The following is a 22,134-nucleotide window of genomic DNA, read 5'->3' on the forward strand; positions in this document are numbered from 1 at the left end:
AATTAAATGTCCTCTAATCAGTTTTTGTCTCCTTGGGTGTTCTCATTACAAAATCCTTTAATTCCACCCAAAAAGATTATATCTAAATAACTATTCATGCTCTTTCCTCTGCTTACAATGCCCTCTTGCTCCATGGAAGACTTTTTAAAAATTTTCTTTCTTTCTTTCTTTCCTTATTTATTTCTATGCAGTGCTGGGAATCAAACCCAGGGCCTCACACAAGCTAGGCAAGCACTCTACCACTGAGTCCCAGCCCCAGCCCAGAAGACTCTTAATCATCCTTCAAAACCCAGCTCAGTCAAAACTTCATCTGGTAAATGCTTTCAATACCACCTCTTCACAGAACCACTTCCTCCCCTGGACAACTTCTAGTATCCCTGGAACACATTTCTCTTGTTGTTTTTCTCTTTACTCTCCAACAACATTGTTGGATTCCACCTTTGTTTAACTTTCCAGAATGTGAACTTCTCTGCAGCAGGGTCTCTGTACTATCCACTATTATGCACCTAGTCCCTAGGAGAGTTCTTTACAAAGAGCTGGTATCAGAGATGTTTGGTCATTGAATCAGGAGAGATTGCTGGGCCTCTGCAGGTTCTTTCCCTGTGTGTCTTTGCTGACCAATTCATCTTCCTGGTTTATTAATACAGGAAGATTATTTGGCTTGTTTGGGCCACAGCCACCTTCCCAGAACATTCAGGCTGCTGTGCCAGTACCCTGATGGGAAGAAGTCCCCTAGAAAAAAATAGTGGGCATGGACAAGATGAAGCTGATGGATGCACTGAGTAATGTCAATCCAGGCTACTTCCTGTGCAGCCAGTAAGAGATCCCTGCAGTAGCCAGAAAGTTAGACAGATTTTAGAGCAAAGAATAGACTCTGTCTCTGAAAATAATGCATGTCCATGAACAATGGGTGTGAAAGGACAGAAGAGAAGAACAGCAGCCTGCATGGCCAGGTGAACCGCAAATCTCTACCCACCCATCTCATGGCAGATATCACCACAGAGAGCACATCCAGCACCAGAACTCCAAAAAGATGATCCCAGATTTTTCATTAGGCCAAGAGGTGTCTGAGCAGATGGCTTCCTGCTTTTTGGTAAATGGGTGGTTGTGGGTGGAGAGCAGACCCTGGGACCTGGTTTAGGAGGAGTCTTATACGAACAATTGTCATTGTGGGACCCTCAGCAGATTCCTGATGTGAGTGATGCTAGGTCTGAGTGTTTGGAAGTTATATCAGCTCATTATCTCAACTCTGAGTCAAATTCTTTGTCTGATTAGCCTGAGAAACTGAGGATTAGGTAACAAAGTCTCCAAGTTCTCAAAACATAACAGAATGAGAAGACATTTAAGCTGTGCTTATGTGCTTCCTTCTCTATTTTTTCTTACTCTGCGCCAACTGACACTCACCCTTCACCAACCCTTACCACATCTCTGGCGTGCATTCAAACAAGGAGAGATTACAGTGTCATTTGATAACTATTGACAACTAACAGCCTTGAAACAGACTGAATTTGGAGGCACCCCATCTGACATTGGGAATGACCTCCTCATGCTGAGAGTAGAAATTGGAGGGCCATGGGGCTTACACCTCCCACCCTGACAGGCACCAAAGAAGATGGAAATGGGGATTTCCTTCCTTCTGGGACTAACACAGACTAACTAAATCTGCATGTGTGTATTTCCTGCCTTTTTTTCCAGATTGCTCCCTCTTCAGATCAACCAAATATACACATGTATATCACCTTACTTTTGTTTCTGTAAATTATAATTGTGTCTGTGGGATAGGTTAGGAGAAGCAATCTAACTGCTTCCTCCCCGGTTGATCAATGGCATCAAGTTCAATACTCATTTTACCATCTTCTATCTATTTATTATGTGGGCAGACAGTCAAATCCAGCCAGCTAGGATCAAGGCAGGTCCCAGGGTTAGGCTGTCAGTAACAATCTCACCATAACCCAAAATCTTTTTTATACTTTTTGTATGTAAAACCTCTATGGAACTATATAATTTGATCTTTTTTCAAGACATATTTGGCTAAGATGATGAAATAACCAAGGCTAATATGATTTTCCCCCTCTCCTACTTATCTCTGGTCCTGGTTGGACTGGTTGTGATTTGTACCAACAAGGATGGGTTAGTCGTTCCTTGAGATGAAAAACACATCCAGTGCTGGGGCCCAACCTATGCAAAGGTTCTTGTTCTGCAAAGGACAATCAAAGAAGCCATGCTCTAGCCAGGCGGGGTGGCAGACATCTATAGTCCCAGCTGTTCAAGAGGAAGAGGCAGGAGGATCACTTGATCCCAGGAGTTCAAGGCCAGGGAGAAGTTATCACATACATGAGCACACACACACACACACACACACACACACACAGAGAGAGAGAGAGAGAGAGAGAGAGAGAGATTCATCATGAACTTAATTCCATAGAGGGTAATATCTTCAAACACGAAGTGATTTGCATACTAAATTTGTGCTGCACCAATGCAGGAGAGCATTATGTGCCAGGAGAGTGCCCTCGTGACCTCTGGCCTCTCCTCCTGACACATATTTAGTGAAACACTTACCACATACCTTAAAAGGTCTGTTCTAAATATTTAAGTACTCAGATGACTAATGCCCAGTTATTATTCTGGTTGCAGATAAGGACGTAGCATAAATAAGGAAATTAGGAAATAAATAAGGGGGAAATCATATTAGCCTTGGTTATTTCATCATCTTAGCCAAATATATGTCTTGAAAAAAGATGAAATTATATAGTTCCATAGAAAAAGTATAAAAAAGATTTGGGGTTATGGTGAGATTGTTGCTGATAGCCTAACCCTGGGATCTGCCTTGATCCTAGATGGCTAGATTTGGATGCCCACCCACATAATAAATAGGCAGAAGATGGTAAAATGAGTATTGAACTTGATGCCATTTGATCAACCTAGGAGGAAGTAGTATATTGCTTCTCCTTAACTATCCCACAGACACAATTATAATTTAAAGAAACAAAAGCCAGGTGATATACATGTGTAGATTTGGTTGTTCTGAAGAGGGAGCAATCTGGGGGGGGGGGGAAGCAGAAAATACATACCTTAAAAGGTCTGTTCTAAATATTTAAGTACTCAGATGACTAATTCCCAGTTATTATTCTGGTTGCAGACAGAGACAAATAAGGATGTAGCATAAATAAGGACAGTCCAGCCACATAAAATGAATCATACAGGTATGAGTAACATACAGTCCTTATCAACATGAATGGTTTATCTCCTTTCTTGTTCTCATTGACAACAGGTTAAAGTTCCATCTCAATAACATTCAGGGAGGCATCAGGCTGATATAAGTATAAATGGACAGGTGATCCATCAAAACAGTGATGTAAGGATGACAATCATTATGGTATTTTCATCCTTTCCTAATGGTGGCCCAGGTGGTTCCTCTCATGGGAAGCCTATCTTGACTTGCACTGTCTGAGTGAATTTCTGTGGTTATAGAGAGGCACAGTAGTGCTCTGGAATGATTTGTGTATGAGGTTCAAATTCCAAAATTCATAATTTTGATTATGGAAAAATAATGCAAGCAAGATTACTTGTCTAACTTAGCTAAGTGCACATTCTTCTCAGTTAGGTAAAACTTGATCTTGCTAATTTGGGGAACTAGGTGGTATCTAAGCTTTGGTGGATGAATAATGGGGTCTCATGGTTGGGAGTGCCAATGAACATGTTGGGTCCAGAGACAGTTCCTCATGGCACTGGAGGAGGTGTGTGCTGCACCTCAGTGTCACTGTGGATTGGAAAGGCTGCCTGTCTGTTGTATTCAGGACCTGTGCCAAATATTACCCACAAGCCAGTCAGAATCTTTGCCCTTATGAGTCTCAACCTTGATTAATGGTGAGGGATGCTAACCAATTAAACACAAAAATAATATTAAACTACAAATTGAGATAATATCATGAAATAAAATAAACCTTTGCTGAAGTTCCCAGCAGTGTTTGACACAGGTGACCTCTATTGTCAGGTTTTTGTTGCTGTGATAAGAGATTAGGAATGAAACCAATATATGACCCAGCTATACCATCTTCCATATTTGTCCAAAAGAATCAGCACACTATAGCAACACATGCATATCCATGTTTATGACAGCATACTTCACAATAACAAAGTTATAGAACCAACCTAGGTGTCTATCAACAGATTACTGAATAAAGAAAATGTGGTATATATACCCAATGGAGTTTTGCTCAGCCATAAATACAAATGGAATTATGTCATTTGCAGGAAAATTAATAGAAATGGAGAATGTTTTAGTTGCTTTTTTTGCTTCTGTGACTAAAGGACCCAACCAGCACAATTGTATGGGGAGAAAAAGTTTATTTAAGGGCTCATGTTTTTAGAGGTCTTAGTCCATAGAAGGCCAGCTCATTCCTCAGGGTACAAGATGAGGCAGAATATCATGGCAGAAGAGTGTGATAGAGGGACCCAGATCACATAATGATCAGAAAGCAGAGAGAGGTGTTCACTTGCCACATACAAATATATACACCAAATCCATGCTCCCAATGTACCACACCCCACCTGGCTCCAGTTACCACTCAGCTAAACCCATCAGGAACTAATTCTCTGATTGGATTAAGGCTATGCTATATAACCCAATCATTTCTCCTCTAAACCTTCTTGCATTGCCTCACACCTGAACTTTTGGGGGACACCACACATCAAAACCATTACAGAGAGCATCATACTAAGTGAAATAAGCCAGATTCAGAAAGTCAAGGGCTATACCTTTTTATTATATGTTGAAGCTAGAGAAAGAAAAGGGAAAACAGGAAAACATGAGAGAACAATAGAGTAGAGAATTGGAATCAGGGGAGGGAGAAGGTGGTGCTAAAAGAAGGGGGTACATGAGAATGAAATAAATCAATGTATGCTATGTGCATATAAGAATAGATCACAAAGAAAGCCACTATTGTGTATAATTATAATGAACAATATAAAATTTAAAAACCACAAGAGAAAAATAACTGAGAAATATTAAATAGAGAAGAAAAGATATATTTGGACTCCAAGTTTAAGAGTTTTCAGTCCATAATCACTTGGATCCATTGATTCTGAGCTGTAGTGAGGCAGATTGCCATGGCAGAAGTCCACCACGGAGCAAAGTCACTCCCCTCATGGTTACTGGGAAGCATAGGAAGGGCAAGGTGGGGGCCAGGTATTTGATAAACTCTTCCAGGATATGCACCCAGTGACCTAACTCCAACTAGGCCCTAGGCCCTGTCCTCTCTACCACCTTCTGATAATGCCATAAAATTATGAATCCATCTATGGATCATTCACAGATGAGGTTAGGGAAGCTCATGATCAAATCACCTTCCCAAAAGCTCCACCTCCACCTGTACACTGCTGCATTAGAAACTGAGCCTTTAACACTTCAGCCTTTAGGAACATTCCAGATCAAAATCATATCATGACTTTTACTTTACACCTTAACTCTCTCTTACTTTGAAAGTTATAAAAGCATAATCCACAGGACTTGAGGGGTGGGTTGTGTAAGCACTTGGGTGTGCCTAGCTCTGTTTCCTCATCTTTGGAAGAGGCTCAGTCAAGGTCCTTCAAGTCACAGGACCCCACAGGACTGCCAGCCTCTCTCTACTCTATAATTCTCTTGAACTTCCAAAAACACACCATCTTCTCATTATTCTCTTTATCTTGCATATCACTGAGAATCCCCCAGGCCCTCCAGTACAGCCAGGAATCAAGAGCTCCTGGGGGAAGGATCAAGCACAAAGATGGAATAGACTGGACCTTGGAGAAGACATCTGCTAAGGAGGTCCTAATTTTAAAATGCTAGACTGGTTTCTCAACTAGGACTACAGAGGAAAGGGCAACACACACACATACACACACACACAAACACACACAAACACACACTTGCCCACAAACACACAGAGAATTTTTTTTAGTATCAGTGATTGAACCTAAGGGTGCTTAAACACTGAGTCACATCACCAGCCCTTTTTATTTTTTATTTTGAGACAGGGTCCCACTAGGTTGCTTACAGCCTTACTAAGTTGCTCAAACCTTTGAACATGCAATCCTCCTGCCTCAGCCTCCAGAGCCCCTGGGATTATAGATGTGCACCACTGTGCCCAGTACACTCACAGAATTTATCTCAAGTAACAATAGTGTTATGAAAAGCTCAGTCTTGTTCCTGATGCCAATTCAATAACAAGAACGGTTTTGAGACAAAGAAGGAAGCTTTATTGCTCTACTAGGAAAGAAGCACAGGGGACTGCTATCCAAGAGGCTATGATTCTGCCCATCAAGGAAAACAGAGGGATTTTATTTATTTTTTGTGGGTTTAGATGGAAAGAATGACGTTATTTTGTTTGTTTATTTTTATGTAATGGTAAGGATTGAACTCAGTGCCTCATACATGCTAGGCAAGTGCTCTGTCACTGAGTTATAGCCCCAGTCCAAGAACAGAGGGTTATTAAAGAAGTGATCCATCCCAGGTTTTCCCTGTGAGAAGTTCAATTCACTTGTTAATGGGAGAGAGTCATTCTTCTGGTACCATTTCTGAAGTCTGAATTACTTGTTTCCTGTGGTGGGTGTGTGCTTAAAGACAGATCACTTTGCCTAGGATGGGTAAAAGGTAGTTTCCCACCCCCAGGTTATAGAGGGAGAGAGGGAGGAGAGGAAAATAAAATCATGTCCGTTTTAAAGTAAGCCTTAGAAGCAGAGAATCCAAAGACTGTATTCAATGCATGAGGTGGATCACTGTTACAATAGGTGAAATTTTTGTCTAAAAATATTTACCTCTGACAACCATAAAAGACAGGTACTATTAAGAACTCACAGACAAGCAAATGAAGTTCCAGTAATATCAACTGATCCTTGCAAGAGCATATAGGTAATTCCACACAGAGTCACAATTCAAATTTATATAGTCTAGTTTTAGAATGCCCCATCTTAATCTTTTAACACCAGCTCAGACTTGCCCAAGGCCACACAAAATTAGTGGATGATTAGCACCTCAGCCCACGCCTTCTGAATGGGTTATGAACTCACCTCTGCCCATACACAGGTCAGCGTGAAGAACTACAGTAAGTTCACTGATGAGGGATGGAGTGAGGGAGAGAGTTGTCCTTTCTGACCCCCTTGCCCTGGAGGGTAAGCACTTCTATTGATTTTCTGTCAAAAAAAATGGAACCAAACCTAATGGCTTTGGACTTTGGTGTTAGAAAACTGATAAGCATGATGCAGAGATGAAACCGTGAAAAAAGTTCATTACTTGCAGCAAGTATGGAGAGCATCCTGGATAGGGACAAATCCCAAAGCAATGTCTCCCCTAACAAAAAGAGAGGGTCTTTTATTGGGGAAGTGAATGTCTGTTCATATTGGAAGACTCCTCATCACAGAGCCGGGCACAGTCCTGCACAGGCTCAGTGACATACCTGCCTATTCATGCATCACATTTCAAGATGTGGTGGAAGGAAGCTTTATAAGGAGATTATAATGAGAAAAGTTTACTTCACTTCACCTGAAAGAGGAGCTGAACTGCCTTGGCTGGTTTGGCAGGTTCTTTGTGATTTTCTACTGTAGGGCCTCATGCAGAACAACATACAAAGCTTATTAACAATTACTTAAAGAGCGGTAGATTTCCCTGTACCCACAATCATAGGTGATTCCCTCTAAAAGTAGCTGCCAAGCAGCTAACAGAAAGAAGAGAAGTTCATGGCTGCTCACCTTCTACTCCATCCAGTGTCTATCCTGATAAACTATCTGCTAACACCTCCACAGCACTTCACAGTTTACAAAGTGCTTTCACATCTCCCTTCATGGATCCTGATGGTGGTTCCATGAGCTAAACATGGTGGCGTCCCCTCTTCCACCAAAGAATCTTAAGCTTCTCCAGAGACCCTTACCATAACTGTTCTTATTAACAAAACATCAGCAAAAAAAATCTGAAAAAAAAAACTGAATTTGGGAAAGAACTTCCTATTTTTTGTGAGGACTAAATTGTTCTTTCTTGCAAAAGTTAGGTATGGCCAAAGACTTGATGGTGCTACTTCTGCTTTTGTGATAAAACTTGGAAAATCTCTGATTAATCTTTAAAAATGGGACAAAAAGCACTTTTCATGTACACCGCCAACCTCTTCCCCATATAAAGTTCCAAGAATTTCCAGACTCAAGGTCCAAAGAATTTTTCAGGTGATAGCCCCTCTGGACCCTGTAGCCAATAAACCTGCTAACTGAAAATTCCTTGGGTGTTCAGCCTCTTTTTTCCTACATCAGGAGTAGAACTGGGATTATTTTAATGAGCACTTACAGATGTGGAAACAGAGAAATGGGGGATAAACCTGCCAATGAATTAAAGCAGGAATCCAGGCCCTGGAACCAGACCTTGTGATTCCAAATTGTGCTGCTGTTATGCTTGTTTGCAAATGAAGCAGCCTCCTGAATAACCTGGCAGGTTACCTCTTCCCCCACTGGATAAATATTTCCTGATGCACCTCACAGAATACACCTAATGTAGTTACAAAATGTTACCGAGATGTTACAAAGAAACATCCATAAACATAAACCCACTATGAACTTGCATATTCCCTGAACTCCTGGTATCAGGAGAAAAACAGACATTGCAAACAGTTATATTTCCCAACCAGAATCATTTAGGGTGCCAGGAGAGCATAAAATAAAAGGTGATGAAATCAACAAGTCAAAGAAAAACCAGAGTGTTGGCCAATTTCAGAAAACCATACAGAAATAAATAGGCAATATTTAAAGGAAAAGATGAGCATTAAGGTATGTGCCCTGGGTCCCCATATAATGAATAAGGATAGATAATGGTCAGACAATGGCTCACATTAAGCTTTTATTCAAAGGCAGAGTCTCTACCAGGAGGCTAACCAGTAGAAATATTACTAAGCACCATCAAGGCCTATTTCAAATGGAAAAGACGATGAAGCTCACCTGTGAGAACACTCCAGTCAAATCTTTTTTCCCAGAGAGGTGGTGGGTGGGAATGGAAGGTGGGAGTGAACCCTGATGGGAATTACAGGAAGGATTAAAGCTCAAGCTAAATCTCACAACCAATAGCCTTGATATTTTTTCAATGCTTTTTAAACAGATTTTGATTGATGCTGGTAACACCTAAGCTAGCACACCGAAATGGGTTTTCCTGCTCTCTTGACCCCTCCCACACCAGGAGTTCTATCTTCTCACTTAAATAAATCTTACACCATTTACTCTTCCCTTCCATCATTCTCCATGAATTTTATTCTTTAAATCTGTGAGAAAAGAACCCAGAAGAAAATTGGTGTAGTGGGGAATCAAGTCTCATCTCAAAACTCTGGTTGCAATCATTCTGACAGTAACCTCCTAATCAGTTTTTTTCTGACCCCAGGAATGAGTTATCCAGGGAATTCTCTGCTCAGTCTGCAGTCAGAGCTTCATGAAATATAGATCTTATAACATTCCTTATTTGTTCAAATCCTTCCAATTACTCCCCAAACCCATGAGATAAAATTTAAATACCTCAGAATCATAGCACCAGACCCCTCTCCATCTGGCAACAGCTGGTTTCTTCAGAGATATGTGATGTTTTAAGAAACTGGCACATTTTGCCAATTGCCACAGTCCCCAAAAGTGGCATGTCCCTGTCTCTTTAGTTTGCACAAATGATTCTAGAGCCTGACATGGACCCAAACGGGTTTTTTTATTGGTTGTTCAAAACATTACAAAACTCTTGACATATCATTTTTCATACATTCGATTCAAGTGGGTTATGAACTCCCATTTTTACCCCAAATACAGATTGCAAAATCACATCAATTACACATCCACATTTTTACATAATGCCATATTAGTAACTGTTTTATTCTGCTACCTTTCCTATCCTCTACTATCCCCCCTCCCCTCCCCTCCCATCTTTGCTCTCTACCCATCTGTTGTAATTTAATTCTTTCTCTTGTTTTTTCCCCTTCCCCCTCAAATTCTCTTATATGTAATTTTGTATATCAATGAGTGTCTCCTTCCATTTCCATGCAATTTCCCTTTTGTCTCCCTTTCCCTCCCAGCTCATGTCTCTGTTTAAAGTTGATCTTTTCCTCCTGCTCTTGCTCCCTGCTCTGTTCTTAGTTGTTCTCATTATATCAAAGAAGACATTTGGCATTTGTTTTTTAGGGATTGGCTAGCTTCACTTAGCATAATCTGCTCTAATGCCATCCATTTCCCTGCAAATTCCATGATTTTGTCATTTTTTAGTGCTGCGTAATACTCCATTGTGTATAAATGCCACATTTTTTTTATCCATTCATCTACTGAAGGGCATCTGGGTTGGTTCCACAGTCTAGCTATTGTGAATTGTGCTGCTATGAACATCGTTGTGGCAGTATCCCTGTAGTACGCTCTTTTAAGGTCTTCAGGGAATAGTCCGAGAAGGGCAATAGCTAGGTCAAATGGTGGTTCCATTCCCAGCTTTCCCAGGAATCTCCATACTACTTTCCAAATTGGCCGCACCAATTTGCAGTCCCACCAGCAATGTACAAGAGTACCCTTTTCCCCACAACCTCTCCAGCACTTGTTGTTGTTTGACTTCATAATGGCTGCTAATCTTACTGGAGTGAGATGGTATCTTAGGGTGGTTTTGATTTGCATTTCTCTGACTGCTAGAGATGGTGAGCATTTTTTCATGTACTTGTTGATTGATTGTATGTCCTCCTCTGAGAAGTGTCTGTTCAGGTCTTTGGCCCATTTGTTGATTGGGTTATTTGTTATCTTATTGTTTAATTATTTGAGTTCTTTGTATACTCTGGATATTAGGGCTCTATCTGAAGTGTGAGGAGTAAAAATTTGTTCCCAGGATGTAGGCTCCCTATTTACCTCTCTTATTGTTTCTCTTGCTGAGAAAAAACTTTTTAGTTTGAGTAAGTCCCATTTGTTGATTCTAGTTATTAACTCTTGTGCTATGGGTGTCCTATTAAGGAATTTGGAGCCCGATCCCACAATATGTAGATTGGGGCCAACATTTTCTTCTATCAGGTGCAGAGTCTCTGATTTGATATCAAGCTCTTTGATCCATGTTGAGTTAACTTTTGTGCATGGCAAGAGAAAGGGATTCAGTTTCATTTTGTTGCATATGGATTTCAAGTTTTCCCAGCACCATTTGTTGAAGATGTTATCCTTCCTCCATTGCAAGCTTTTAGCCACTTTATCAAATATAAGAAAGTTGTAATTTTGTGGATTGGTCTCTGTGTCCTCTATTCTGTACCATTGGTCCACCCGCCTGTTTTGGTACCAGTACCAGGCTGTTTTTGTTACTAATGCTCTGTAGTACAGTTTGAAGTCTGGTATCGCTATACCTCCTGATTCACACTTCCTGCTTATAATTGCTTTTGCTATTCTGGGTCTTTTGTTTTTCCATGTGAATTCCATGATTGCTTTATCTATTTCTACAAGAAATGCTGTGGGATTTTGATTGGCATTACATTAAACCTATAGAGAACTTTGGGTAATATCGCCATTTTGATGATGTTAGTTCTTCCTATCCATGAACAGGGTATATTTTTCCATCATCTAAGGTCTTCTTCTATTTCTCTCTTTAGGGTTCTGTAGTTTTCATTGTATAAGTCTTTCACCTCTTTTGTTAGGTTGATTCCCAAGTATTTTATTTTTTTTTTTTTGAGGATATTGTGAATGGGGTGGTTTTCCTCATTTCTAGTTCAGAAGATTTGTCACTGATATACAGGAATGCCTTTGATTTATGCGTGTTGATTTATATCCTGCCACTTTGCTAAATTCAATTATTAGCTCTAATAGTTTCTTTGTAGACCCTTTTGGGTCTGTTAGATATATTATCATATCATCCGCATATAGTGATAATTTAAGTTCTTCTTTTCCTATTTTTAGGCCTTTAATTTCTTTTGTCTGTCTAATTGCTCTGGCTAGTATTTCAAGGACTAAATTGAATAGAAGTGGTGAGAGAGGGCATCCCTGTCTTGTTCCAGATTTTAGAGGGAATGCCTTCAGTTCTTCTCCATTCAGAATAATGCTAGCCTGAGGCTTAGCATATATAGCTTTTACGATGTTGAGGTAAGATCCTGTTATCCCCAGTTTTTCTACTGTTTTGAACATAAAGGGATGCTGTACTTTGTCAAATGCTTTTCTGCATCTATCTAGATGATCATGTGGTTCTTATGGTTAAGTCTATTGATGTGGTGAATAACATTTATTGATTTTCGTGTATTGAACCAGCCTTGCATACCGGGGATGAATCCTACTTGATTATGGTGCATAATTTTTTTGATATGCTTTTGTATTCGATTTGCCAGGATTTTATTGAGGATTTTTGCATCTAAGTTCATTAGAGATATTGGTCTGTAGTTTTCTTTCTTTGAAGTGTCTTTGTCTGGTTTAGGAATCAGGGTGATGTTGGCCTCATAGAATGAATTTGGAAGAGCTCCTTCTTTTTCTATTTCTTGAAATATCTTGAAAAGTATTGGTATTAATTCTTCTTTGAAGGTTTTGTAAAACTCTGCTGTATATCCATCCGGTCCAGGGCTTTTCTTGGTTGGTAGTCTTTTGATGGCTTCTTCAATTTCCTCCTTTGTTATTGGTCTGTTTAAATTATGTGTATCTTCCTGACTCAATCTGGGCAAATCATATGACTTAAGCAATGTATCGATATCTTCACTATCTTCTATTTTATTGGAATATAGGGTTTCAAAATAATTTCTTATTATCTTCTGTATTTCTGTAATGTCCGTTGTGATATTGCCTTTTTCATCCCGTATGTTAGTAATTTGAGCTCTCTCTCTTCTTCTCTTCATTAGCATGGCTAAGGGTCTGTCGATCTCATTTATTTTTTCAAAGAACCAACTTTTAGTTTTATCAATTTTTTCAATGTTTTTTTTTTTTTGGTTTCAATTCCGTTGATTTCCGCTCTGATTTTAATTATTTCTTTCCTTCTACTACATTTGCTATTGTTTTGCTCTTCCTTTTCTAGGGTTTTGAGATGAAGTGTGAGTTCATTTATTTGTTGGTTTTTCCTTTTTTTAAGGAATGAACTCCAGGAAATGAATTTCCCTCTTAAAACTGCTTTCATTGCATCCCATAGATTCCAATATGTTGTGTCTGTATTTTCATTCATCTCCAAGAATATTTTTATATCCTCCTTTATGTCTTCTGTAACCCATTGATCATTCAGTAACATATTGTTCATTTTCCAGGTGATGCAGGATTTTTCCTTCCTTCTTTTGTCATTGATTTACAGTTTCATTCCATTATGATCAGATAAGTTGCATGGTATTATCTCCACACCTTTATATTTACTAATAGTTGTCCTATGGCATAATATATGGTCTATCTTTGAGAAGGGACCATGTGCTGCTGAGAAGAACGTGTATCCACTTGATGATGGTTGATATATTCTATAAATGTCAGTTAAATCTAGGTTATTGATTGTGTTATTGAGTTCTATAGTTTCTTTATTCAGCTTTTGTCTGGAGGATCTGTCCAATGGAGAGAGCAGTGTGTTGAAGTCACCCATAATTATTGTGTTGTGGTCTATTTGACTCTTGAACTTGAGGAGAGTTTGTTTTATGAACATTGCAGCACCATTGTTTGGTGCATATATATTGATAATTGTTATGTCTTGTTGGTGGATGGTTCCTTTTAACAGTATATAGTGTCCTTCTTTATCCCTTTTGATTAACTTAGGTTTGAAGTTGATTTTATTCGATATGAGTATGGCCACTCCTGCTTGCTTCCGAGGATCATGTGAGTGGTATGATTTTTCCCAACCTTTCACCTTCAGTCTGTGTATGTCTTTTCCTATCATATGAGTCTCCTGAAGGCAGCATATTGTTGGATTTCTTTTTTTAATCCAGATTATTAGCCTATGTCTCTTAATTGGTGAATTTAAGCCATTAACGTTTAAGGTTACTATTGAAATATGGTTAGTACTACCCGTCATGCTTGTTTATTTATTTATTTTAATATGGCTAGTTTTTCCTTTTTGGTTATTTTTTTCCCTTCCCTTTACTGAGTTACCTTCCACTGTCAGTTTTGGGTGCTGTTTTTCAATTCCTCTTCTTGTAGTGTTTTGCACAAGATGCCTTGCAGTGCTGGTTTTCTGGCTGCAAATTCTTTTAACTTTTGTTTATCATGAAATATTTTAATTTCATTGTCAAATCTGAAGCTTAATTTTGCTGGATACAGTATTCTTGGTTGGAATCCATTATTTTTCAGCGTTTGAAATACGTTGTTCCAGGATCTTCTCGCTTTCAAAGTCTGTGATGAAAAATCAGTCGTTAACCTAATTGGTTTACCCCTGAATGTAATCTGCCTCCTTTCTCTCATAGCTTTTAATAGTCTCTCCTTGTTCTGTATGTTGGCTATATTCATTATTATATGTCTTGGAGTTGGTCTATTATGGTTTTGAATCTTTGGGGTCCTGTAGGCTTCCAGGATTTGGCAATCCATTCCATCTTTCATCTCTGGGAAGTTTTCTAGGATTATTTCATTTAATAGGTTGTCCATTCCTTTGGTTTGAACCTCTATGCCTTCTTCTATCCCAATGACTCTCAAGTTTGGTTTTTTTATGACATCCCATATCTCTTGGATAGATTGCTTGTGAGATTTAAGCATCCTTTCTGTGTTGACTATATCCTTTTCAAGTTGATAAACTTTGTCTTCATTATCTGATGTTCTGACTTCTACTTGATCTAGTCTATTTGTAATATTCTCATTAGAGTTTTTAATTTGGTTTATGGTTTCCTGCATTTCTAGGATTACTGTTTGGTTGTTTTTTTTAAATCTCTATCTCCTGGTTAAGCTCGTTCTTTGCAGTTTGAATTTGTTTATTTAATTCGTTTTCAAAATATACTTTTATTGCTTGGACTTGCTGTCTCATGTCTTCTCTAATATTCCATTCCATCTGAGTTAGGTATGCCTTGAGTTCTTTCCCTGTCCATGTTTCTGATGCTTCTAGGTCCTCCTGTAGATTTAAGTTGTCCTGCATTGTTTGTAATCCTTTTTTGCCTTGTTTTTTCATGTTGTTCACGTTACTTTCCAGCTCTGTTTGACTGCTGTGTAACTGCTTTCTCCTATAAATTTGTTTTGGTTTTGTATATCTCTGTTGTCTCTCCTTTGTGGTGGGAGATTATGCCTAGAAATGTTGGGCTTTATTGTACTTTAAAGCTGATTCATTCAATTCATAAAAGGCTTCTGGGTTCTGTTTGTTTTGGTTTTTATAGTTCCACTATCTCTCCTTTGTGTTAGGAGACAATGTTTAGAGATGTTGGATTTAATTGTGATTTAAGGTAAATTCATTGGTTTCATTAAAGGCCTTCAGATTTTGATGGCATATAGAGAACTGAGGTTTGGACTTATGATTTTATGTTAAGGTCGGGCGATTTGAAGGTATGGAGGTTAGTATATGTTAGCTTCTTTGGGGGGTTACTCGAATGCAGGTGGCTATTAACAAGAGAATAGACAGGAGTACTTGGGGGTAGTTAAGGGCTTAGGCGGACTATAGACCTATTCATAGTATTCATCTATTTGCATTTAGTAAGTTATATGTAGTCTGGGTGTTCATGCTTAAGAGGAAAGGTGGGGAAAAGTTAAGGATGCAAACCAAGAAAGAGAGAGGGAGAGAAGAAAGAAAGAGAAAAGAATAGAAAAGAAAAGAAATGATAAAAATTAATAATAATAATAATAATAAAATGCAGTAAAATAAAAATTACAATTGAAGAGAAAAAATTACAATTGAAGAAGAAAAAATAATTAACAAACATACAAAAAAATTAAAATTAAAAAAATTAAAGAATTTAAAAAATTGAGAAAAGAGAAAAAAAGGGGGGGCACTGTTAGGCTTCTATTTTCTTCGCTTCCTGTAGGTGGTGCTGTGCCTTCCGGGCCAAGATTTTGCCCTCTGGCTGTAGGATACAGTCCGTGTGAGGCCACTCCCTCTGAAGCCAGATTTAAAGTTAGGTAGTCAGTGTAGTTAGGTAAATCGGGTCTAATACCGAGTGAAATCTAAAATGGAGGCCATGCTGGCAATGATTCCGGGAAATGCAGGACAACTCAAGGAATGTTAATGAAGTCCGAAAAGGCCCTAGGCCAAAGTCCACCTCAAAGAAATGTTAATGAACAGCCCCCAGCAAAAAGGTGCTGACTCAGAAGTCCTTCCTGACCAGATTACTTCTTTGGCCCACCTGTGTCCCACCCCTCGGTCCTTCCCACCTACATTCCATCACTGAAAGAACTATAAAAAGGGGAGACAACATCCCTTCCACGGATTCCACCTCTTGGGTCCCCTTCTTCCTCCGGGAGAAGTCTTTTCTGCTGTCCTTTAATAAACTTCTAATTTCTACTCTGACCTTGCCTCGGCGTGCTTCTTTGGTGTTATTCTTCAACATTGGGGAAGCAAGAACTCGTCACCAGTCAACAGCGGTAACATATTGGAGGTCCCAGACCGAGATTCTACACCGAGGTAAGTGCACGCACCCCATGTCTGTTTGAGGTGCATCTTTCTCTATTTCTTTCTGGAGGGTAAGGTGGGCACCCGACGGCTACTTAAACGCAATTAGTGCAGCCGCCACTCTTCAAGACTCGGGTGAGAGGTTTCCCGGCCTAGGCAGCTCTCAATCACCTGTTCAATACAGAGCAGGCATGTTGGGTTCTGCCAAAGCCGCTTCCAACTTTTCTGTCTGGGCCTGGAGAGCAATTGGCGTGAGTACACAGTGTCCCGAATCCCGATCTGCCTCGGATGCGTGGAGGTGGAGGAAGGAGTTTGGAACAACTGCGGAATTCCGGTCTGGGCTACACTCAGACGATTCCTAAGGTTCCTTTCTCTTGAGCCCCCTCCCGACAGCCCTCAGGGGTATCTAGGGTGATCGGTAGATGAATGGCACTGAGGGAAAGCCCCAATCACATTTGCCTCCGTATGGGCCATGCAACACTCCCAACCTCGCATCCATTCCTCCTGGATGCTCCCCTTCCTTCGCAGGTCAGAAATGTTAGCAATTCAGATTGTAGGACTGAGAGAAAGGCATGGGATAATTAGCAAAATCTGCCCAGGTTCCCTAAGATGCATAGGTAAATTTCACTAGTCTGTTTTATCGCCCCAATGTTTAAAATGCGTTGTGTTCCCTAAGCTGCTAGAGAGGCATTTTTAGAATCAACTCCTCTGGTAATCTGCTACCTTACAACCAGTAGATATCCCTTAACACTTAGGAGGCTCCTTTAGTCTACAGAGCAAAGGCAACAAAGAGCGCATGTTTCTCTTTTGCAATGGGTTTTTAGTGGCCGGGAGGATAAGCAGTAATGCCCTTAAGTCTGAATCCTCCCAGGGTCTCTGGCACAGGGCAAACTGAGACCCTAGCACTTTGCTAAAGGGGACCAGAAACCCCTTGGCAAAGCAAGGTGAGAGACGGGTTTTCTGGACCGTTTAGGAAGCTCAAACTTAGGGAGACGTCCCTAATGAGAACAGTTTTCTCTGGCGCGGCGTGGGCGCCTGAGTCCTGTTCTTCTCACTCAGATGGGAGCTTCTCTCTCTCCAATATGCCAGGTGCACCACTAGCCTGCGTATTGAAAAATTGGGATAAATTTGAACCTCAGACGCTCAAGAAAAAGCGCCTCATTTTCTTGGCCTGGCCTCAATACAAACTCTCTGATGAAGAAACCTGGCCACCAGAGGGAAATATCAATTTTAATACAATTTTACAGTTTGATAAAATTTACAAAAAAGGAAATGGTGTGAGGTGCTGTATGTTCAGATTTTCTTTGCTCTAAGGGAAAATCCTAAATTATGCCAACAGTGTAAAGTAGACTTAGCTATGATATCTGCCATGAAGAGAAAAAATCTTGGACTCACTGAGGAAAAAGAATCAAGAGAAAAATTTGGGCCGATCAAAGTACATACCCCCTTCCCCCTTCAAGACCTAAGGCAGATAAAAACTGACTCTACTGGAAAGTTAGGAGATATGCCAGATTGCCTGGGATTGGATCTATCCAAAGGAGCTAATCCTGTAAGTAAAAGGGAAACTGAGGATTCCCAGCAGCTGCCAAAGCCATTTTCGCTTTGGGGAATTTCATCATTCTTCCCTGCACTGTAAGGATTGCTCCATCTCTGTCCACTTAAAAAGAAGGGACACTGAATGCAGTAAAGTCAGTCACACTGAGACCCTTGATTTTACACCTATAGTTGCCCCTCTGTGAAAACATCTGGTCCACTCATGGGAAATCTAAGGTGCCACTGATAGGAGTCATAATTAAATGGAAGTTCAAAACCTGGAGAGATTTTTTTTTATCTGGTCTCTATTTTAAAGGTTATTATAGATTGTTTTTTGGGGATGATTTTGGCTAAATGTGTGTCTAAAAGATGATTTTTTATTGTAACATCTGGTATCTAAATGAGTTTGAAGCATTGCATAATCTTGCAGTTAAAAGTTGGGGTTAGGTAATTGTTTAGTTTGTGATTTCAGATAATTCATGCCGGAGAACTTAAATACTTAGGATAGAAAATTAAAAGAATTCTACTTCCAAGTTGGCAAGTAACTCCCAATCATTTAGTTTTATTTTGAACTGGGTAGCCTGAGAAGATTTCACTAGGTATACCAGTGCATTAACTTGGGCAAGGATAGTAAATTATGATATGGTATCTGTTCCCCTCAGTGTGTAAGATTTAGGAAAAATGTTGAATTGGAACGTTGGTCTGGCTTATTGAAATAACATTGAATAGCAACAGTCTTAAATTTTTAAAGCTTAATTTTGGATATACATGGTAGTGTGTGGTTCTCAAGATTTTTTTCAGGTGATTTAATGTAACTTAATACTACTTTAGAAACTTCAGAACAAAGGAAGTGACTTAATGATCCTAAAGAAATTTCTTCTGATGGTAGAGATCCTATTTTCAGTTTTGTGTGAGCAAGTTTTTCTAGTGTAGGAAAATGTAAAGGTATGAAATTTTGTAAATTGTATCTTAAACTTGTATCATAATTTTCAACATCCAAACCTGAAAATTGTGACTTATGGTTAAAATGCCTTAGGCATGAGGTTTCTGCTCAGAATTCCAGTTTTCCCAGTTCCTTCCAGACCTCAGCCAGGACTTAAGCTGATATGCAAATAGAAGAAGCCTGGGGCTCAACAGAGGGCAGATTTCAGGCCCAAGGAAAAAAAAAAGAGTTAAAGTATCTTTTTACCTGAACTCAAACTAGATTCAAACCAAAGAGTAAATTATATGGTATTTACTAATTACTGGCCAGTCATCTTTTTTTAGGACTCTTGCTTTTTCTTAGATTCTGTATTTTTTTGAGCTCATGATTTTGATCCTACAGACAAGTTAATGTTTTTCTGATAAGTTCTATTTTTGATCAACTGGAGTTTTTTTTTTTTAAACATTGCAATGAGATTTCACCTGAAAAAGCTAAGGCCTTTACTATTGTGTTGTGTTACACTTGTGTTACGTGTTGTATGTCGGTATGTCTTTGTGTATGTCTATATCATGCAGGGATATGACAATTGACAGATGAGGAGCGCTCATGAAAAATTTTTAAAAAATGGATCCAAATATCTTTTGATTCACGTGATTCAAATGGTTCAATTTAAATTGGGTAAACAGATGAAAGTAAAGATGTCTTTAAAATTAAGCTTATAAGTTTTTCTAGATGTTCAAAAAGGCCCTAATAAAATGTTAAATCTGCTTAAATTCAAAAATTTACAAGTATTGTTTCAAAATGTGAACAGAAGGAGGTTAACAGATAAAAAGAGAAACTAGAAGGTTCTAGATATGGATTTAATAGAGGGAAAATGTGTTTCTGGATAAGAGTCTATATGATTAAGTAATTAAGAGGGTTTAAGTAAATGATATAAAAAAGGTCTGTGTAAGTTGCTTATAAGTGTAGGTTTTTGAACAAGTAATCTTAAAGAAATTAAACAGCTGGTCAAACAAGTGCTGTTGTTTTAGAGAATTGTGCTATGTTATTTCTTTAAAAAGCTAAACTTGATTAATATAAAAACATCAATGTAATTGTGGTGTTAATGTGTCCATATCTTCCAGGTATACAAGTCTGTAAGGTAGAAGTTTTAAAAGAGCATTATATCAAGCTGGTGGTTCTAAAGTTGTATGGTAATTTTAGGCTTAAAAAGAAAAACATGTTGGAGATTTATTTATATCATTTGTGTTCTATAACTGGACTTGTTATCCATAAGATATGTAAAGTTCTATGTTACTTTTTACACTGAGATACAATTTAAATGTATTTTTAAGTTAATGAGAGCCTAATCTGTGTGAAGGTTTTATTGCAAAACACAAAAGTACTTTGCTACTTTTCTACAAAAGGTTAAAAGCTTTCAGCCTTTCTTTAATTCATGTTTTAGATGTGATATTATGTTGTGTTTGCTCAAGTTCACAACAATTTATGTAGGCTTTGTAAAATGATGTTTAAAAAGCAAAGATCAGTTTCAGAACTACAGTACTTAAGATTTATGAAAAGCCCTGCCTTACTTGAGATAAGGCTCTGTCCCATCTCACTACATGTGAAAGTGACTATGAAAGAAGTAGGCCAGACTTCAGTACAGTTAAAGTTGTGTCCAAAAGTAGTTTTTTGCCAAGATTACTAGGATCTCAAACAGGGAATTATGATGTATAACCCTGCCAGAATTCAAGGTAGCTATTATATAAGCTAAATGTTTTTACTCTTGATAATTTTATTTTGTAGTTTTCTTAAATGATTTAAGGATTGCCTGTTAATGTTTTAAAGAGGTACTGCTTTAAGAACACACAACCTGGGTCAACATAAGATAAGGAGTTATCACCTACAGGATAGAGAGATAGACATTAAAGCCCAGTGCTCTTAATATAAGGCTGTTAACTTATTTGCTGGATGTTTAAGATTAAGTTTTAAAATTAAGTTAAATTAAAAGGGCCAAGAAAACCAATATTTGGCTCTTGCCCTCTAAGTCAGTCTGAATCAGGGAATAGGGGACTTCTCCAAAGAGCTTTGCAACTCTAGGCCACATAACCTCCTGATCAGGGAGATTAATGAGACCAGTGGAGGACAGAAAGCCAATCAGTGCATTTGCTGTGAAGAGGAGGGTCATCAGAAAAGGGAGACATCCCTGATGCTTCCAAGGGAAGCCACATGGTCAAGCAAGGCCTGGACCCATCCTAGCGCAATGGCACTAGCAGAACTGAGAAGCTGCTGTGAAGTTCCCCGAGCACTCCCAGGGAAGCTCAGCTGACTGTTAACAATAGATAAAAACAAAAGTCAGTTTGACTTGCTTCATCTTAAACACTTAGCAAAAACAGTCAAAGCCAAAGCACAGCTGTTCCTGGACATTTTAAATAATAATAATAGTTAAATGTAACTTCCAAAAATAAGTAAACTGGAGGCTACAAAAGAGATTCTCAGACAGGAATGCCTGATAACTATCAAAAGGAACTGCCAGAGTAGTTTTTAGTTTAAGGCCTTTATTTCTAACTTACACAGGTAGGCTTAGTGTTTGCAAGTATGGTTATCCAGCCCTCAGTAACAGAATTAAAGATTTCTCTATTAGACACAGAGGTCATACTAGTAAAAGGATTTTGCAAGACCAGATGACATTAAATTATTAAACTATATCTTAAGGAAAAGGACATCTGTAACCCTAAAAGTTAAATGTTGTGTTTACATCCCTGACATTTCTGGCAATGTGACAAATATCCTTAAAGATTTACATGCTCAGATAGAAGCCATGTCCTCAGCAACTTTGTCATGGAAACAATATCTTAGCTCCTAGTTCTTGGTACTTCCTGGTGGAAAACATTGTTAGTCTTTGTCTTTGCCATCATACTCATTGGCATATTCCTGTGCTATGGCATTTATTGCTGCATCAATATGGTTCCAGTACTAATGAATTCTTGTTTCTCTTATAGACCATCCATCACTCAAATGGCCCTCCAGCCTATTACTTCTCAATCAGACGTCTATCATGGACCACTCGATAGACCCGATTTTTAAAGGGGGACTCCAAACTGCTTGCCCCACACCGTCCCTTTTCAGCCTGAAGAAGCCAGAGAGATTCTCTTCGCCCCCCTTCCTTACAGCAGTAAGGAGTTCCCAACTTAGAGGGGGGAATGAAGCCAGATTTAAAGTTAGGTAGTCAGTG

This window comes from Marmota monax, unplaced genomic scaffold, assembly GCF_021218885.2.
Source record: "Marmota monax isolate L192 unplaced genomic scaffold, Marmota_monax_Labrador192_F-V1.1 WCK01_AAM20220418_F8-fsc00148, whole genome shotgun sequence".
In the NCBI taxonomy this organism is placed as follows: Eukaryota; Metazoa; Chordata; class Mammalia; order Rodentia; family Sciuridae; genus Marmota; species Marmota monax.